Genomic DNA, 19,383 nt, shown 5'->3' on the forward strand with positions numbered 1-19,383 from the left:
CACAGTGTCCGGACTCCGGCCTTAGAATTTTCCTTGAATCAGGCTAAAAAAAAAACTCAAATTGCTTAAGCTTCATCTTAAGCAATTCACATAAAATTAGAAGCTTAATTCCTGAGTTATATATATTTCCTCTAATACATTAAAAAAATACTTAACTGTCAAAAAAGTTTAAGTTCTTTCATGTTCTGCCTGAAATCTCCCTGGAATATGCCAGGTCAGGACAACTGCCCGGTGAGTGTGGAAACCCTGAGTGGTTCTGAGCACACTGCCCCTGCCAGGCTTTGTCAGGCCCAAGGAAGCAAACTCCACAACCCCTCAGCCCTGGGTCTCTCCAGCTCCAGACCTGGCCTCTGCTCTCTCTGACCCTGTGGGTTTCTTTCTTTTGACTACAGGGTCCTAACCCTGTCTACCAGGCAATGACTGCCTCATCTCCTCACCCTTATTGGATGGAGGCCACTTAGAGGGAGTCCCTGGCTGCCCTCATGGTGCCCACATTCTAACAATGTAGGATACGATAAACAAGTCAGCATAAATAAACATGTTATTTTAGATCATGCTAAATGCAATAGAGAAAAAGTAAGCAGGGAAAAGGAATAGAGAAGCACGGGGTTCATTTAGACGAGGGGATCTGAGAGGGCCTCTCTGAGGAGGTGACACTGAGTTAAGATGGAGAGATGGAGAAAGTGTGAGCCTTGCAGAGAACAGGGCCAGTGCCATCAGGACAGGAAACAGCAGGTGCAGAAGGAAGCAGGTGGGAACGGAAGCCATGCTCAGGACTCGAGAAGGAGCCAGGAGAGCAGGAAGACAGTGAGTGAGGAGGAAAATGGCTGGAGGAGAAATTGGGGATCCCTCAAGGCCTTACAGGTCTCTTAGGTGGGGTTGGGAGGTCTGGCCCTCATGCCAGCATCCTCAGCAAAACTTGCTCCCTCACCCTCCTCAGCCACTGGCACAGCAGTCACCTGGGCCCCACAGATTCCATTCCTCTCCTTCTTACACATTTGATCAGACGGCACTTTCTAATCCTTGGAATAAAAGTAAAATTGAGTGAAATTTCAGAACATCAAACATAAGGGCACGTGTGGCTGGCTGGATAAATTCCCCAGCTGATAGCGGCAGACAGGATCCCACTTGATGGGATTCAATAAGGATTAGGTCAATGTCTCTTTTTGCAGAAAGTCTGACTTAACGCCAACTTGCCACGTGAGTGCAATTTCCACAGACTTGCAGCACCACAGACATTTTTGATTTCCCAGCCGCTGCCATCATACAAAAATTAAATGCAAAATGGATAATACACCAAAACAGATGTTCTTGGAAATATGATTAATCCCAAAGAGTCTGGGAAGGCTGGGAGGCTGGCTCCTTCAGCACGTTTGCAAGCTGAGCTGTTTTTGGTTCCCTTGGTATGTTTGGATGCAGCTTTACTCCGTTTCATATCATCCACTGAGTTCGAACTACAGACCAAATGCTGCAGAAATGTGCACCAACACATTCCATCCTTAAAAGCACCACGAGAGACTTCAATCGGGCAAAGGTCTCCTACAAAGAGTCCCAGTTATTTTGTCTAGAGTGGCACCAGACAATTACAAAAAAAAGCAGTTCACCCAGACCCAAGCTCCTTGGTGAGAGCCTGCGAAAGGCCCATTGTGGAAAGGCAAAATGTGATGGAGAGACGGGAGGGCTTGCCTCTTTCTGAGCAAGTGGAATCGATCCTCCCAAAGATTCCTTCTGTCCCATTTGTTTCCCAGCTGTAAACTGGAGTGTTAGCAGGGCTGTTTGTTGCTCAAGTGTGATGATGCAGGTTGCATTGACTGTGGAGGGCATCCAGGCAAAGATGTATGTCATCATCATGGTTTTTGCAGGGGCGCCCATCCCATTCCCATCAGCTTCTCACCTCGCCCTTACCCTCCCCAAGGTCCCAGAAGCTCAGCCCCTGAGGGCTCATTTGTTAAGTCTTGTCCACAGTGAAAGGCAAGAAAGAGATCCAAGTAATGATGCTGTTTCCCCAAAGGGGAGGTAAGGGCTCCAGGAGGAGGCTGCAGTGTTCAGAGGGAGAAGAAAGTGGACCCCAACCTAAAGCCTGGCCTATTTGCAGGTGGGGTTCCTGAGCCTGCCAACAGCACAGGGCCATTCCCCAGGTGGGATGGTCTGTCCCTTGGCCTTTCCACTCTGGCCCAGATCCTTAGATCCTGCTACTGCTCCTAAACCTACTAGTCTCCAGTTATCCGTGGTCCTGAGGGCCCCTAACCCTCTGCCTTTCCTGTCCTCTCGGCTGCTGCCTCCTTCCTTCTCAGCACATCTTGTTTCTAGGCTGGCAGCAGCAGGCTCTGTGTGTCACTCTGAATGTGGTGCCCAAGGAGGACAGCATCTCCTAGCCCCTATCTCCACCCCCAGTGTCTCCTGGCTCTGCCCCTTCTGCAAGGGAGAATGGCACTCACATGGAGACATGCTGAGCATCTATCTCCTCCTGAAAGAAACAAATAGATCAGAAGAGGTGACCTCAGGCCACCCACCCAGACCCTCTGCCCAGGTAGGAAGAGCCGGGAGAATGACTTGGTCCTTTAAGCTTTCTAGACAAAGGAGAAACCCCCATGTATTTATTTGCACATTTCCACATGTTTATCAACATGGCTAATGATGTTTATTGTGGAGAATTAAGGAGATTTTCACCTCAAAATGACCCATGTGTCATACTGACTTGTCCAATGCTTGTGAGGACAGCTACGCCAGAAGGCCGTCCCCAGCTGGGGGGTTGCAGCAGGCTGTGTGGACATATGGTTCAGGACAATGAGAGGAGCAGCCAGGCAGAGTGAGGTACAGCCACTGGGGCCTCAGGACCGTCAGTCCTTTTCTGTGCTTTCACGTGCCCTCCCTTCCCACCTCCCCAGGGAAGAAAGGCCTGATTCTTAAGAGCACCAACATTCCTTACCCAGGCAGTGGGGCTCTAGGGGCACGCCTGACCTACCTTCTGCAGAAATGCCATGTGGGGCTTCCCTAGCCCACCTCCCCTGGCTTACACTCCCCACAGGTGCTGTCCGTCCTGGGGACCTTCCTCCCCCGTGGCCTCAGCATGGCTCACAGCTCACATCGTGCCACTCCTTCCAGCACTCAGAGCTCCGTGTCTGCACTAGTGGGGAAGGCAGTTTGGCCTAGTGGGAAGGCCACACTGCGTGTGTGTTGTTATTAACGCCTCTGGCCCTCAGTCCCCTCTGCCAGGTGATGGAAATAACGATGGTGCCGCTCTCCAGGGCTGCCCCAAGGAGTTACTAGATTAGGCATGTCAACCGGGATCATGACATGTGGTGTGAAGTCCTTGAGGGCCACGGCCCTGTCCTCTGTTCGCGGCAATGAGCGATGTCTCCCTAGCACCCAGTACAAGGCCTGGCACATAGTGGGTGCTCACCTAACATCTATTATAGTGTATTGATGTAAAACAGTTTTCAGGCCAATGTTTACCCCAACCCTCTGCCTAGCATGCTGTTCCCCTTGGCTGGCTTCTTGTCATCCTGCAAGTCCCACGTCCTCAGAGAGGCCTTCTGCAGCCTTCCCTGGTCTTCCCCACCCTCTCTCTCTATCCCACTGTCTAGTTTTATTGTCTTAATAACAGGGAGGCGGTTGGCCCCTGACACCTGGAGTGGCAGGAAGTCACTGCTTTGACTCCTACACAAGTCCACGGGCTATTCACGGGCTATACAGTTAGCACGCGAACCTCACTGAGGAGGCTACGCTCACAGCCGGGGCCCTGAGCTCTTCCACACTGGCCACTGCAGCATCTGTGAGGATACTTGGTAGCCCCTCAAGGAAACGGGAGCTTCTCAGGACTGAGGAGAGTGGAGGATGCCCATCTCGGCCATACCAAGTCTCACCTCAGCCCAGGTCCACGCGGAATCTCCTCAGCCCTGACTTTACTTATTTCCTCCGTCAGGGACAAGTGGAAGCAAAAACATTCCCCGATACCTTCAGGGTTATTCCTCTGTTATTGCATGTCGCACTTGGGTCAGCCAGGAGAACTCTGGTCCTTGTCACCCCCGGGGGCTCAGGCTGAGGGAAGCCCCGGCCCGCGATTACACAGTGGCAGAGGCAGAATGTGGCACAGCTGCACAGCTTGTGAAGCTCTCCCAGAGGTGACACACATCACCGCCCCCACCCTGCTGGCCGGAACCACTCACACAGCCCCTCCCCCCCACCCCACAGGGACCCCGGTGCCCAGGGACCGGAAGCTGGGCACATGTGGTTATAACCAGTGACCATCAACCTTCCTCTGTCACTGGTCACACTGGGGAGCCTAGGGAGGAAGGCAGCAGTGAGAGCTGATCTGATGCAGAGCTGTGCTGCCCAAGCCTCCAAGTGCTCTGCACATGACACTGACTCTGTCACCGTTGCCCCATCTGACAGAGGAAGACACCAACCCAGGGAGGAAGGCCCTCGGCCAGGGTCATGAGATGGGGAGGGAGAGGCAGAGCCTCAACACCAGTGGTTCGACCCGAGGGTCTTAGCTCCCGACCACAGCACCGTCCCCAGGCTCTCATCCTGCCTTGGTCCCCAGCCATCAGGGGACTCTGGGCATGCGGCTTACTTCCTCAGGGTTCCTTCCCTCATTTGTGAGACTGGGACTTGATTTCTGCCTGATTCACTACTTCAGAATCACCACTGGGTGTGCTGAGCTTGCACAAGGACAAAAAGGCCCACTCTGCTGAGAGGTCTCAGGAAAGCTTCTTTCCCCACCAAACACCTGCCCTTGGGGGCTGGGAGGACAGCTGGGCATGAAGTCACCAGGGGGCCCAGGCAGAGCTGTGTCCACCAGCAGTGCTGTGCAAGTATCAGGACTTCAGAGGGTGGGGGAGACATACAGTTGAAAGCTTTCTGTTTTGCCAAGTCAACAACCCTTTATAATCACCATCATTTCACCACAGAAAGGGCAACGTAGAGCCCAAAGAGTGGAAACCGTGCAAGCTCAGAATAAAAGGAAATCCTTTGAATTGGATAAGTACAGCCATGAAAAATCACTCTAGTCTCTTTTCCTCATTTCACTGCAGGTTAGAGCAAACATTGGCGCAGATCAGCACATGCCAATGAGAATGCAAGAGCAGACTTAACCTTGTGGACTTTTAGAGACTATGGACCAGGGAGCTCCTCTCTGGCAAGGAGGCAGCAGGTGCCCAGCCATGAGTGACTGTCGGAGTGAGATGGCTGGGGTTCCGGACTCCAGCCCCACGCGTGGGCATTGCTGTCACATCTGCCCTGAGCTGGATTGGCTGCAGAATGAAGACATTCGGTTCTCTTGCTCCACTTGCCTCCCACACTCTCCCTCTGTCCCCCTGAGAACCCAGCCATCGCCCCCTGTGATCTGGGACTCCCAGCCTCCTTCAGTCTTTGAACTATTCATCCTCGGCTTCCTGGATGAACAGTGCTTGGAGTTTTCTTTGAAGAGTTTCCATGAGCTCCTTTCCTTATTTATCTGCTCTTTATTAAAAGGCCATGAAGAAATGATTCGTCAAAGACTTAATAACAAGGTGCAGTGGACACTTGTGTAATTTAATGACAATTCCAGACCCATCTTTCATGGCAACAGCGGTCCCAGGGCTGCTGTGTCGATGACAGAGTGGAGACGAGTGAGCCCTTTAGCACTATGCTGATTGCTTCCAAGTCCAGCCTCGTGCTGTCCTCTCTGGCCAGGCTTGGGCTAGTCCTGCAGGGGAGATAGCCATGACTCTGTAGCCAGAGAGAGGAAGCAGGAGAGTTCAGAGCTGGTAGCCAGGAACTGGAATGGGAGGCAGGATTTGGCGGAGTGTGCCTTTAATTAAGCACTTACTGAAGACCCCTGAATTAGGATATTTTGATGGCAAATGTCAGAAACCCAAGTCAACTGGCTCAAAATGTAGATATGTTGGCTTAGGAAAATAAAGAGAGGCTCAGCTTCAGGCAGCCAGACCCAGGTGCCTGATGATGTCGTTGGGAATCTACCTTTCTCCACCCTTAGTTGACTTCATTTTCAGGAAGGCCTGAGCTGCATGATTGCAAGATGGTCACCCAGTCCCAGGCTTCCGCCTCCAGATGAGCAGCTCTGGCTGCCAAGAAAGCTTCTCCTTTGTACTACTGGCTCCTTGGGGTATTTAACACTTACTAGGTTCTGAGGACATGAATATGAATAAGACATGCTACCTTCTCTCAAGGACCTCCCAGCATTGCAGGAAATACTTGGTAGTTAACAGACATTGTGCGTAACCTGTGTGCAATGCCATCCTCTGTGAGAAGCTGGAGGATTAAGTATGGGGCAAAGCCTCTACAATAAAATTAAAATTTTCCTTCAAGTACATCCTCCAAGGTTCTATCCCAAATCTCTTAATCTAGCAGAGTGGTTAAGAGCTCAGTGTCCTGCAGTTTGACAGATCTGCCTTTGAATCCTGGATCTGCCATTTAGGAGGTCTGAGAATCTGGAAAGTAAATTCACATCTCTGTGCCTCTGTCCCATGGAGATAATAACATCTACCTAATAAGGTGATTCTGAGGATTCAATGAAATGACGCATCATATGAGGCAGTAAATTCAGTGCCAACATATAATAAGAGCTGAATAAATGGCATTTGTTACTGTTGGGCTGGAGTTATGGGGGTTTGAATCTCCCCTCCATGGAGGGAGGGTTCTGGAGTGGACCTATCCAGTACAGACAAAGGGCCAACATGGAGGCAGGATTCCACCCAACTGGCATCAGGGAAGAAGTTGTCACCCAAAACAAAAGGGGATCTGATGCTTCTTAGTGGTCTAATTTAGGGGTCCCAGTGCTGGGGAGGGGGTCTAGGTGAACACAGAAACTGGAAGGGCCTAAAATGGACCTCACAACAGGTTCCAGCACCAAAACCCAGAGTTTTGAACCAAGGAAGTGAGGTAGAGTGGCAACGGGGGTGGGGTGTGGTGGTGGGGTTACTTGGAGGAAGGAGTGTGCACAGATGGGTTACAACTGCTTAAGGGGTGCACAGACCACTACCACAGCACTAAGAGAAGCTTTCTCATGACGCCTTCCTCGACTGTAACCCCGCAGGAGAGGGAAAGGGGCCGTGGAGGCCAGCAAGTACCTGGAGGAACTCTCCAGAGGCCCCCTGGGGACCCCCACACAGTGTTTTGAAAATTAAATCAGAGCCTTGAGAAAACATGCTGAAACTCTACCTCTGTGTGGGTTACTCACTCTCCTAAAATACTGTCTTCAGCGTAACCCCTGCCAACTGGATATAAAATCCACCTTTCTCAGTTTGCCGTTTGAGGGAGTCTGCTGCCGATGGGCACAGACCATGAGCCCGAGGCCTGCTGATGCACTTCCTCAGCCACTCCACCACTCGCACTCTCTTCAGTGACAGGGAAGAGGAGCTGGGCCCCAGAAGAAATTTCCTCTAAGACCAGCAGAGGCACTTATGTGAAGGCCTAGGCCAATCTTTGGGAATTTTTCTTTTAAGGTTTTGACTGACAAATAATTACAGCTGTTTAGTCCTTTGCTATAAATTAGAGCTTTCACGTACACTGTCCCATGTGACTTTATAAAAGCCCTGTGAGGTGCAGAGGGCAGTCATCCTGCCTGGGCCCATGATGCAGAAATATCCTGCATCACAGGCGTATAGGGTGAAGCAGCCTAGGGGCCTGCCTAACAAGCAGAGGAGAGAGGACCGGGGCCGTGGGCTCAGCTCTGCCTGGGTTCTCTCACCCAGGGATCTGCTCGCCTGTGCAGCTCTGTGCCATCTCACAGCCCAGCCCAATCTTCTCTTTTCTGAGCCCATTTCATGGCAGACTCTCAGTAAATGTCCTTTAAATAGCCTTGAATTGAGGGAAAAGCAAACCCAGGGAAAGACAAGGGCATAAAGTCTTGCTCTTAGCTGGCATGCCTCAGAGTTCAAAGCCCATCGTCTGCCCATGGGCTTCTGGAGTGTCTCCCGCCCCTCTGGTCTCCCCCAGCAACTCACCCCTGAGTGGGCCCATTCAGTGCTCAAGGAATAAAGAACCCAGAGGGGGAAACTGCCTTGGTTCCGCCAGGGAAAGAGTACATTTGATAGTTTTATCAGCCTCACATCCCTGTAACAGACCCCTTCTAGGGTGTCTGCTCCACATTCACCCCATTGTTTAGGGAGAGTGCCCATGCAGCGATGAGACAGGGGAAAGCCCAGGTGGCACAGATGCATCCACCAGCCATAGTGACTGGTCCACTCGAGCTCACAAGGCCTGGTGAGGGCAGTTCGTCATCTGTGCTGGCATGATCCTCCCACGTGAGTTTGGAGCAGGGACTGAACTCACCGGCCAGCCTCTTGCTTATTCATGGCCTGGGAGTATGAAAGGTCAACACAGCCACGTGCCACCTTGGAGAGGTGCAGCAGAGAAGGCCTGCTGGAAGGAATAGAAATGTGAAAGAGCTGCAGAGGCAAGAGAGGAAAGATGGAAGGAGCAGCTCTTCGCTGAGTCCCACCTCGTGAGGCTGGCTGCACGCCAGACCAGCAGGGGCCTGAGCTACCTACACTCTTCCCGTCAGCATCCTTTTCCTATTAAACCAGCCTGGGTGGGTTCTGTCCTCTGCCCACCGCCCCCCCCCGCCCCCGCCAACAACGTCATCCTGAAGACGAATCCCAGCCACTTGTGCCGCCCTCAGCAGATTTCCTGGGAACACCCAGACGAGGCAGGAACTGTCGTTTAAGTAATTCTGCAATCCTTTCCACCTGGGTCGTCTGCTGCCTCCCCAGAGCTCCCAAGTTTGGCACCTCTTGGGCTGGGCATAATGTAAAGTCTGGGCACAAGACCCAGCCCCCAGCCGCACAGAAGAGGAGAGCTCACGGGGCCACAGCGCAGTACATAGCGCTGGCTCCTTGGCTAATGCTGGACTCTGCCACGAGCACATTTCACCACCTTTTGTACAGCACATTCCTGTGTATTTTAGTCCAATAAACAGGCATGGTTTTTTCTAGAGCAAGTATTTCTTTTGTATTTACTGCTTTTGGGGGTTTTCTGTTTTGTTTAAAAAATCAGTTCATGAGTTTCTGTCGACTGACTTATTTCTATTGATTTCCACTGCGCCATCCCTGCCTCTTCTCCTTCATGAGTGCTTGTTTTGCATCCTCTCAGAGGAAGAAGAAAGCCTTTCTGATGATCCAGACCCACTGTGACTCCCCTTCCCTGTCTCAGCCTGGAGCCCCACTCGCTCCACTGAGAACAGCTGTTCCTTTTTCCTTATCTTTGCCAGGAGTGGCTCCTGGCAGGCACCTCGTTGGAAAGGCAGCATGGTGGGTAGAAGCACTCTGGGCATTCCATCCCCTATAACACACTATGTGACCTTGGATACATCCCTTCTATCGCTGGGCCCAGTCTCCTAGTTTGCTGAATGAAGGACCGGCCCATAGCACCTTCAGTTTCCCAAAGGCCAGGCCATGTGGCTGCTCTACCTCTCATGGCTCCACGAGGGTGGGCTCAGCCAGGGCAGGTGCTTTTCCTGACAAACCACCGCCAGCTCACCCGCAGACACACCCTCACCCAGCACCTCAGCCCAGGCATGGCCTTTCTACATGCACAGCCTTTCTGCATCCTTCAGCACCACACCGCTCCCACACGTGTGTCTTTGTCACTCTCCTGCCTTAGCTGGTCCACGTAGGCGGGCTGTTCTTTGCTGCCCCAGGCTCCCGCTGGGCCTCAGGGCCCCTTTGTTATGGATTGGAGGCAGAAAAGGAGAGGTTTAATAGGTTGGGATGGATATGCATGGACACTAAAGGCTATTTTTTCTTTTTCCATCTTTATGGTGGTTTTAAAATATATCCACTAATATTATACTTTGACTTCCTCCCTTCAAAAACAGAAGTCTAACCCCAAATGTGGGCCATACTTAATGACTCACTTCTAACGAATAGAATGTGGTTGGAAGTACTGCTATATGATTTCCAAAGCCTGGTCATAAAAAGGATAACTTTGGCCTAGATGTCTCTCTTGGATCCCTTGCTCTGAGGGAAGCCAGCCACCAGGTCAGTAGGACACTCAAGCTGACTGTGGAGCTGGAACCATGTAAGGGAACCAAGGCCCCCCAACAACTCCTAACAGCAACCATCCCTGAGGGTGAGCCACCTTAGAAGCCTCCAGCTGACGGCAACCTCATAAGGGACCCTGAGCCAGGACCATCTGGCCAAGCCATGCTGAATTCTTGACCCACAGAAACTCTGAGGATAATAAATGTTTATTGTTGTTTTAAGCCATTAACTTTGGAGTAATTTGTTTGCAGTGAAAGATAACGAATAATTAATACACCCTTGAATCCCCCATTGCAGTAAGTGTGTGTCGCTCATCTCTTTCTTTGCACAGAGAAAACAGGAGAGCCCTTCTGTTGTTATCGAGATGACTTCAGCAGAATTCTGAGCAGAGGTAAACTTGCATTGCTGCCCTGTGACCTCGTGTTTTGCCAGTGCAGTTGACCCAGGTTCGGTCCACATAACTCAGGTACATCCATGAATCTACAGCCTTCAGCTTAGCAAGGTTTGTGGGACCTGGGTGGCTACCACAGTATACAGGCCTGTCCAAGACTCAGGGTCACCATCCACTTTGGGAGGAGCACCACTGAGTCCGGAGATGCCCCTGTACCAGGACCACATATGCTGACACTGAAGCGTCTCCAAGCATCTGAATGGAAACAGATTTCCCTGCAGTGCAGGGCCAGGACTTGAGCTGCAGCCTCTGCTCCGATAACTACAGGTGGATTGCTGTGGCAGCTGGGGACCATTGCTAATGCATCCTGCTGGCTTCCCCAAGGCGGGTCTGGGCCAAAGCGTGTGATGCTGCATCATTCCCTCCTGACACAGGCTCTGGATGCCAAGATCTTGAGGAGAGTGAGAGGGATCACATTTGTGCTGAGCCCAGGCCCCTGGCCAAGAGCACTGGAGGCATCCTAGCCTCTCATCCTCATGGACAATGACAGATCCATCATCTAAGCACTGAGCACGGGGCCAGGCACTACCAGGGATGCCTGCCAGCACTCAGTGTGCCCTGTGGGCCTCCCATTATAAGGACAGACACTCAAGTCAATCCAGTGAGCAAACATTATCTGACCATCTACTGTGTGGGGGGCACAGGAGTGGTGATGAGAGGAAAGAGGAGTTAACACAGTTCCCGCCTCCATAAGCCCCACTCTCCAGTGAGTGGAGAAATACAGGATGAATTTGTGAACAAGAATCGAACTGAGCTACTAGCAGCCTCTGCATCTTCTGAGTACCCGAGAAGCGGGAACACTAAGGGAAGTTCCATGAAAGGGTCTGCCCTTGGCCCAGGCTCTAAGAGATCATGAAGAAAGGCTTTCAACAAAAGCCAACAGCAGACAGCATCACAAAGGTGTGAGAGAGCCAGGCGTGCCCAGGTCTGTGAGCATCACTCTATCACGGCAGTAGGTTATGCAGGCCAACTAGTGCCACCATATGTTGTGAAACAAACAACTCCAAACAACAAGTGCTTGTTTCTTGCTTACAGGTTTGCAAGTTGGCTGAGGCCATCTCTGCTGTAGACTGGGGGTCAAGTTCAGGCCTGCTCACATACCTCTTATTCCAGGGCCCAGGCTAAAGGAGCAACAGCTACCTGGGCCTACACTTCTCAAGGTGCAAGGAAGGAGGGCAAAAGGCCAAGCCAAACCACACAACTTTTAAAGCCTTCAGTTGGATATGACACACCTTATGTCTACACACATTCCACTCGTTACAGCAGAGCACATGGCTGAAACCAAAATCTGTGGAACAAAGAAGTACACTCTGTCCAGGATGCACCTTGACAAGGATGGGGAGGGAAGGGAAAATTGTGAAAAATTAGTATGATCTGCTTAACAGATGGTGGCCAGGAAGTCATAGGAGATGAGACTGGAAACACAGACTGGACCTTGTATGAGAGAGGCTAGCTGGTTGTTCACCAAATTATTTCTCTTTCCCTCCTGGGCACAAAAGTAGACTACATTTTCCAGCTTCCTTTGTAGCTAGTATCCTGAATCTGGCCAATGCAGGGTGGTAGAAATGATGAACTCTACTCCCAGGCCCAGCTAAACCTACCACATAACCCTCCACTCTTTCCTCATCTGCTGGGTACATATACAGAATCCAGCTGAGGACACTGAAGCCTGAGGTGATAGCAGAGCCACAGGGTGGAAGGAGCATGGCCCCTGAGTCACTGCTTGGAGGACAGTCACCAGGAGATACCCAACTTAGTCTGCTTTGGGAATTGTGAGTACACTTGTATTGTATCAAGCCACAGAGATTTGGGGATTGTTTGTTATAGCAATTGATCTACCCTACTCTTACCCCATGTCACAGAGGCCCTTGGTGTGTGGCTAAGTGGAATTGAAGTCAGGAAGGCCTGGATTAAAATATCCGCCCCAGCACCTTTCTGCGGGATGACCTTGAGCAAATTGCTTTACCTCTCTAGGCCTTAATTTTTTATCATTAAATGGTGATTCATAGTTCCCACTTCAAAAGGTATGTCAATGACAAACCCTGTTACTAAACCAGGCGAGGTGTCTTACTGAGTCCTGGCAGGGTGGCCCTGTCAGCCCAGAAGTTTACAAGAGGCTTTCAGGAGGTGGGAAGTCAACCACATGGCATGTTGAGGGTTAAGTCTTCCTGGGGGCTCATTCTGCTTGGAGCAGGGGAGGCAGGGGCTGGGGAGCAGGCTGCCCTCTATAGGTCAGGGCTGGGAAGAGCCACACCGCAGGAGGGGCAGGTCCTCTACTTTGCTGGAGGTTCCTGCACGTACGTTTACTAGAAGGCTGGCAGGAATGGGGTGGTAAATCTTTCCCCTCAGCCTGCCACCTGCCCCTGACCCCCCAGTTCCCCCAAACCTACAAAGACCGCTTTGAACCCCAGATGATCGCAGTACTCTCCTCACTGGGCTTTTTGTGAGGATGACATGAGCTGCCATTTATAAAGTTCATGGAGCTATGGTGTGCAAGGGGTTGTTAAATAAATAAAACAAATAGAAAATCATGAGGCAGGAGATGGCAGAATAGGAGGACGTGGAATTTGTCACTCCTCACAAGTACATCAATACATCTACAAATGGAACAATTCTCATAGAGCACCTGTTGGAACATTAGTGGAAGACTTCAAACATCCAAAAGGGCAAGAAAAATCCCCTCACAACCAGGTAGGATGAAAGAAAGAATTAAAAAAGAAAAGAGGAATCAAGAAAGGACCAGCAACCCTGGAGGGAAGCTGAAGGTGAGGGGTGGTTCCTGCACTCAGAAAAACTCCCTCACGGTGGGGAAATCAGCTGGGACAGAAAAGAACCTTCAGGGGATCAAAGGAGAATTCAGCAGACAGTCTATGAAAGGCAGGACAAATTAAGAACTGCACGCATGGTCTACACCACAGCTCTGTGCATTCTAGCCTGAGTCGTGAGTTGCCTGTTGCAAAGGGGGGCTGGGTTCTGGAAAGTGGGGTGTGGAGCATGGACCCAGGGAGGGGACAGCTGTTGGCTGTGAAAAGACAGCCTGAAGGGACAGGAGTAAGGAGCTCCACAACTGGGAAAGTCTGCGGAAAAAACCCGGGACACCATAGAAGCAAGGCATCATTGTTGAGTGGCGTGCAAGGGGCGGAGCTGATATTACAACCCCTGTCCCCACCCTCCAGCTTCTTCGGCCTTGGAGGGCACTGGTAGGGGCTCCTATCTGAGCAGCTGGGGTCTCCTCCGCCCACATGGGGCTCCAGGGACCTAAGTACCACCCATCCCAAAGCCTCCTTGGGAATCAGCCCTGGGTACCCCTGCCTGGGACAAGAGTCCACTGATGCTGGAGGGGGCTGAGTACTAAAGCGTGGGGTTGGGGGAAGAGATCTGGGGAGAGGAGCACTGTTGGCTGTGTGGATACAGCAGAGAGGAAAGGAGTGAGGTGAAGTGCAGCCAGGAATGCCCCTAGAGGAAGCGTGGTCTGCCTGGAAAGTAAGGCACCATTGTTGAGAAGCACATGGGGGATGGGGCCGCCACTACTCTCGCACACCAGCTCCTGTCTCCGTGGGCACTGGTAGGGATTCCCACCAGAGCGAGCACACCACAGTCTGTTCCACTTGCCTGCTGGTCCCTGCCACCGCAGGCAACTTGCTCACACGTCAATTGTGGCCGCCGTACCTCCTCCCTGGCCTGAGTGAGTAAGTGTGCCCCAGGCAGCTGCTGCTTTCACTCCCTCTCACCTGGGCAAGGAGTAGACGCCTGAGGGTGGTGCACACACAGAGGTGGGGTCAAAACCAAAGTGCGCACATGTAGGGTTGGTGCAACTAAGGAAGAGGAATGGAAATCTTTCTGTGAAGCTGCACAAGCTGTGGATTAAATCCCTGAGATCAGCTGGGTAAATCCTGCGTCTGTGGAATACCTGAATAGAAAATAAATGTTCCCACAATTGAGGCCAGTCTAGCCTTCCCAGGACTGAACAAGTACACAAGGGAATCGGGCCAGGTCAGAGTCTGAGCTGGCTCCACATTGCCCACAGCAGGTCCAGAGACCTACCTAGAGGTATTGGGAGGCCTCCTGGGGAGGCAGGTATTGGCTCTGGCTCCACTGTGGGAGCAAGGACACTGATGCAGGAGGCCCCAGGAAAATAATCTTATTACTATTATTCTTTTTTTGTTTGTTTCATTTTGCTCAGTTGTTGGTGTAGTTGCTTTTATTATCTTTTATCTTTATTTTTTAATATATATACTTTTTATTTTTCTATTTTTACTTTACTTTTTTGTTGTTTTGTGGTTTCTTCTTGCTTTTGTTCTTTGTTTTTTCTTTCTTTTTCTGATTGTTTTTATGTGTACATTTTATGTTTGCTTTGCTTTTTAGTTGTTTGTTTGCTTTTCTTTTATTTCTCATTTTCTGTTTTTGTTAGTTTAGTGTGTATTGCACTGTTGTTGCTGTTGTTTGTTTGCTGTTGTTTTTGTGATTTGTCTTGGGTTTTGTTTGTTTGTTTTCTTTTCTTTCTTTTTTCTCTGGCTGCACTGTGCGGCTTGCAGGCTCTTGGTTCCCCGGCCAGGGGTCAGGCTTGGGCCTCTGTGGTAGGAGTGCCAAGTCCAGGTCACTGGACCACCAGAGGATTCCTGGATCCAGGAAATATTAATCAGTGTCCATGCTCCCAGAAATATCTGTATCAACACCAAGATCCAGCCTCACACAACTGCCTGCAGGTTCCAGTGCTGGACACCTCACACCAAACAACCAGCAAGACAGGAACACAGCCCCACTGATTAGCAGACAGGCTGCTTAAAGTCATACTAAGCTCACAGACACCCTAAAACACACCACCTGACACAGCCATGCCCTTCAGAGGGAAAAGACTCAGCTCTACCCTCCAGAGCACAGGCACCAGTCCTTCCCTCCAGGAAGCGTACACAAGCCCCTGGACCAAACTCACTCACCAGAGGGCAGACAACAGAAGGAAAGGAACTATGACCCTGTAGCTTGCAGAAAGGAGACCATAAACACAGTAGGTTGGACAAAATGAGATGACAGAAAATATATTGTAGATGAAGGAGGAAGGTAAAATCCCAGAAGACCAAATAAATGAAGAGGAAATAGGCAATCTATCTGAAAAAGAATTCAGAGTAATGATAGTAAAGATGATCCAAGATCTTGGAAATAGAATGGAGGCATGGATCGAAAAGATGCAAGAAGTGTTTGATAAGGACCTAGAAGAACTAAAAAGCAAACAATCAGTGATGAACAACACAATAACTGAATTGAAAAACTAGAAGGAATCAATAGCAGAATAATTGAGGCAGAAGAATGGATAAGTGACCTGGAAGACAGAATGGTGGAAATAACTGCTGAGAAGCAGAATAAAGAAAAAATAATGAAAAGAAATGAGGACAGTCTCAGAGACCTCTGGGACAACATCAAATGCACCAACATTGGAATTATAGGGGTCCCAGAAGAAGAAGAGAAAGGGAAAGGGCCTGAGAAAATATTTGAAGAGATTATAGTCAAAAACTTCCCTAACATGGGAAAGGAAATAGTCAATCAAGTCCAGGAAGCTCGGAGAGTTCCATACAGGATAAAGCCAAGGAGAAACACACCAAGACACATATTAATCAAACTAACAAAAATTAAATAGAAAGAAAAATAATTAAAAGCAGCAAGGGAAAAACAATGAATAACCTGCAAGGGAATCCCCATAAGGTTATCAGCTGATTTTTCAGCAGAAACTCTGCAGGCCAGAAGGGAGTGGCAGGACATATTTAAAGTGATGAAAGACGAAAACCTACAACCAAGATTACTCTACCCAGCAAGGATCTCATTCAGATTCGACGGAGAAATCAAAAGCTTTACAGACAAGCAAAATCTAAGAGAATTAAGCACCCCAAAGCAACTCTACAACAAATGCTAAAAGATCTTCTCTAGGCGGGAAACTAAGAGAAGGAAAAGCTCTACAAGAACAAACACAGGATAAATAAGAAAATGGTAATAGGAACATACATATCAATAACTACCTTAAATGAAAATGGATTAAATGCTCCAACCAAAAGACATAGACTGGCTGAATGGATACAAAAACAAGACCCATGTATATGCTGTCTACAAGAGACCAACTTCAGGCCTAGGGACACATACAGACTGAAAGTGAGGGGATGGAAAAAGATATTCCATGCAAATGGAAATCAAAAGAAAGCTGGAGGAGCAATTCTCATACCAGACAAAATAGATTTTAAAATAATAATTACTATAAGAGACAAAGAAAAATACTACATAATGATCAAGGGATCAATCCAAGAAGAAGATAGAACAATTGTAAATATTTATATACCCAAAATAGGACCACCTCAATATATAAGGCAAATGCTAACAGCCGTAAAGGGGGAAATCAACAGTAACACAATAATAGTGGGGACTTTAACACCCCACTTACTCCAATGGACAGATAATTCAGACAGAAAATAAATAAGGAGGGCTTCCCTGGTGGCGCAGTGGTTGAGAGTCTGCCTGCCAATGCAGGGGACACGGGTTCGTGCCCCGGTCCGGGAAGATCCCACATGCCGCGGAGCGGCTGGGCCCGTGAACCATGGCTGCTGAGCCTGTGCGTCCGGGGCCTGTGCTCCACAATGGGAGAGGCCACAACAGTGAGAGGCTTGCGTACCAAAAAAAAAAAAAAAAAGAAAAGAAATAAGGAAACACAAGTTTTAAATGACATGACATAATTGATATTTATAGGACATTCCACCCAAAAGAGGCAGAATACACTTACTTCTCAAGCGCTCACAGAACATTCTCCAGGATAGATTGTACCTTGAGTCACAAATCAAGCCTTGGTAAATTTAAGAAAATTGAAATCATACCAAGTAACTTTTCTGACCACAACGCTATGAGATTACTCAATTACAGAAAAAAAAAAAACTGTAAAAAATACAAACACATGGAGGCTAAACAATACATTACTAAATAACCAAGAAATCACTGAAGAAATCAAAGAGGAAATCAAGAAATACCTAGAAATAAATGACAACAAAAACATGATGACCCAAAACCTATGGGATGCAGCAAAAGCAGTTCTAAGAGGGAAGTTTATAGTGATAAAAACTCACCTCAGGAAACAAGAAAAATCTCAAATAAACAACCTAACCTTACACATAAAGCAACTAGAGAAAGAAGAACAACCAAAACTCAAAGTCAGTAGAAGGAAAGAAATCATAAAGATCAGAGCAGAAATAAATGAAATAGAAATGAAGAAAACAACAGCAAAGATCAATAAAACTAAAATACTGTTCTTTGAAAAGATAAACAAAATTGATAAACCTTCAGCCAGACTCATCAAGAAAAAAAGGGAGAGGACTCAAATAAGTAAAATTTGAAATGACAAAGGAGAAGTTACAACTGACACCACAGAAATACAAAGGATCATAAGAGACTACTACAAGCAACTATATACCAATAAAATGGACAACCTGGAAGAAATGGACAAATTCTTAGAAAAGTGCAACCTTCCAAGACTGAACTGGGAAGAAATAGAAAACATGAACAGACCAATCACAAGTAATGAAATTGAAACTGTGCTTAAAAATCTTCCAGCAAACAAAAGTCCAGGACCAGATGGCTTCACAGGTGAATTCTAGCAAACATTTAGAGAAGACCTAACACCTATCCTTCTCAAACTTTTCCAAGAAATTGCAGAGGGAGGAACACTCCCAAACTCATTCTACAAGGCCACCATCACCCTGATAACAAAACCAAAGATATCACACAAAAAAGAAAATTACAGGCCAATATCACTGATGTAGCAAAAATCCTCAACAAAATACTAGCAAACTGAATCAAACAACACATTAAAAGAATCATGCATAGTGGGAGGGAGACACAAGAGGGAGGAGATATGGGGATATATGTATAGCTGATTCACTTTGTTATAAAGCAGAAACTAACATACCATTGTAAAGCAATTATACTCCAATAAAGATGTTAAAAAAAAAAGAATCATGCATGATCAAGTGGGATTCATCCCAGGGATGCAAGGATTCTTCAATATACACAAATCAATCAATGTGATATACCCTATTAACAAATTGAAGAATCAAAACCATATGATCATCTCAATAGATGCAGAAAAAGCTTTCGAAAAAATTCAAAAACGGAGAAAAGGGAGCCCTCATGCACTGTTGGTGGGAATGTGAATTGGTACAGCCACTATGGAGAACAGTATGGAGGGTCCTTAAAAAACTACAAATAGAACTACCATATGACCCAGCAATCCCACTACTGGGCATATACCCAGAGAAAACCATAATTCAAAAAAACACCCCAATGTTCATAGCAGACACATACACCCCAATGTTCATAGCAGCACTATTTACAGTAGCCAGGACTTGGAAACAACCTAAATGTCCATCAACAGACGAATAGATAAAGAAGATGTGGTACATATATACAATGGAATATTACTCAGCCACAAAAAAGAAAAACATTGGGTCATTTGTAGAGATGTGGATGGACCTAGAGAGTGTCATACAGAGTGAAGTAAGTCAGAAAGAGAAAAATGAATATTGTATATTAATGCTTATATGTGGAATCTAGAAATATGGATAGATGATCTTATTTGCAAAGCAGAAATAGAGACACAGACATAGAGAACAAATGTATAGATACCAAAGGGGAAAAGGGGGTGAGAGGAATTGGGAGATTGGGATTAACATATATACACTATTGATACTATGTATAAAATAGATAACTAATTAGAACATACTGTGTAACACAGGAAACTCTACTCAGTGCACCGCGGTGACCTAAATGGGAAGGAAATCCAATAAAGAGGGGCTATATGTATATGTATAGCTGATTCACTTTCCTGTACAGTAGAAAATAACACAGCATTGTAAAGCAACTACACTCCAATAAAAATTAATTTAAAAAAAAGGAAAAGCATGACGCAGAAGGAGAAGA

The sequence above is a fragment of the Aethalodelphis obliquidens genome, unplaced genomic scaffold (genome assembly GCF_003676395.1).
Source record: "Aethalodelphis obliquidens isolate GAN/ISIS:26980383/991018 unplaced genomic scaffold, ASM367639v1 scaffold43, whole genome shotgun sequence".
Lineage (NCBI taxonomy): Eukaryota > Metazoa > Chordata > Mammalia > Artiodactyla > Delphinidae > Aethalodelphis > Aethalodelphis obliquidens.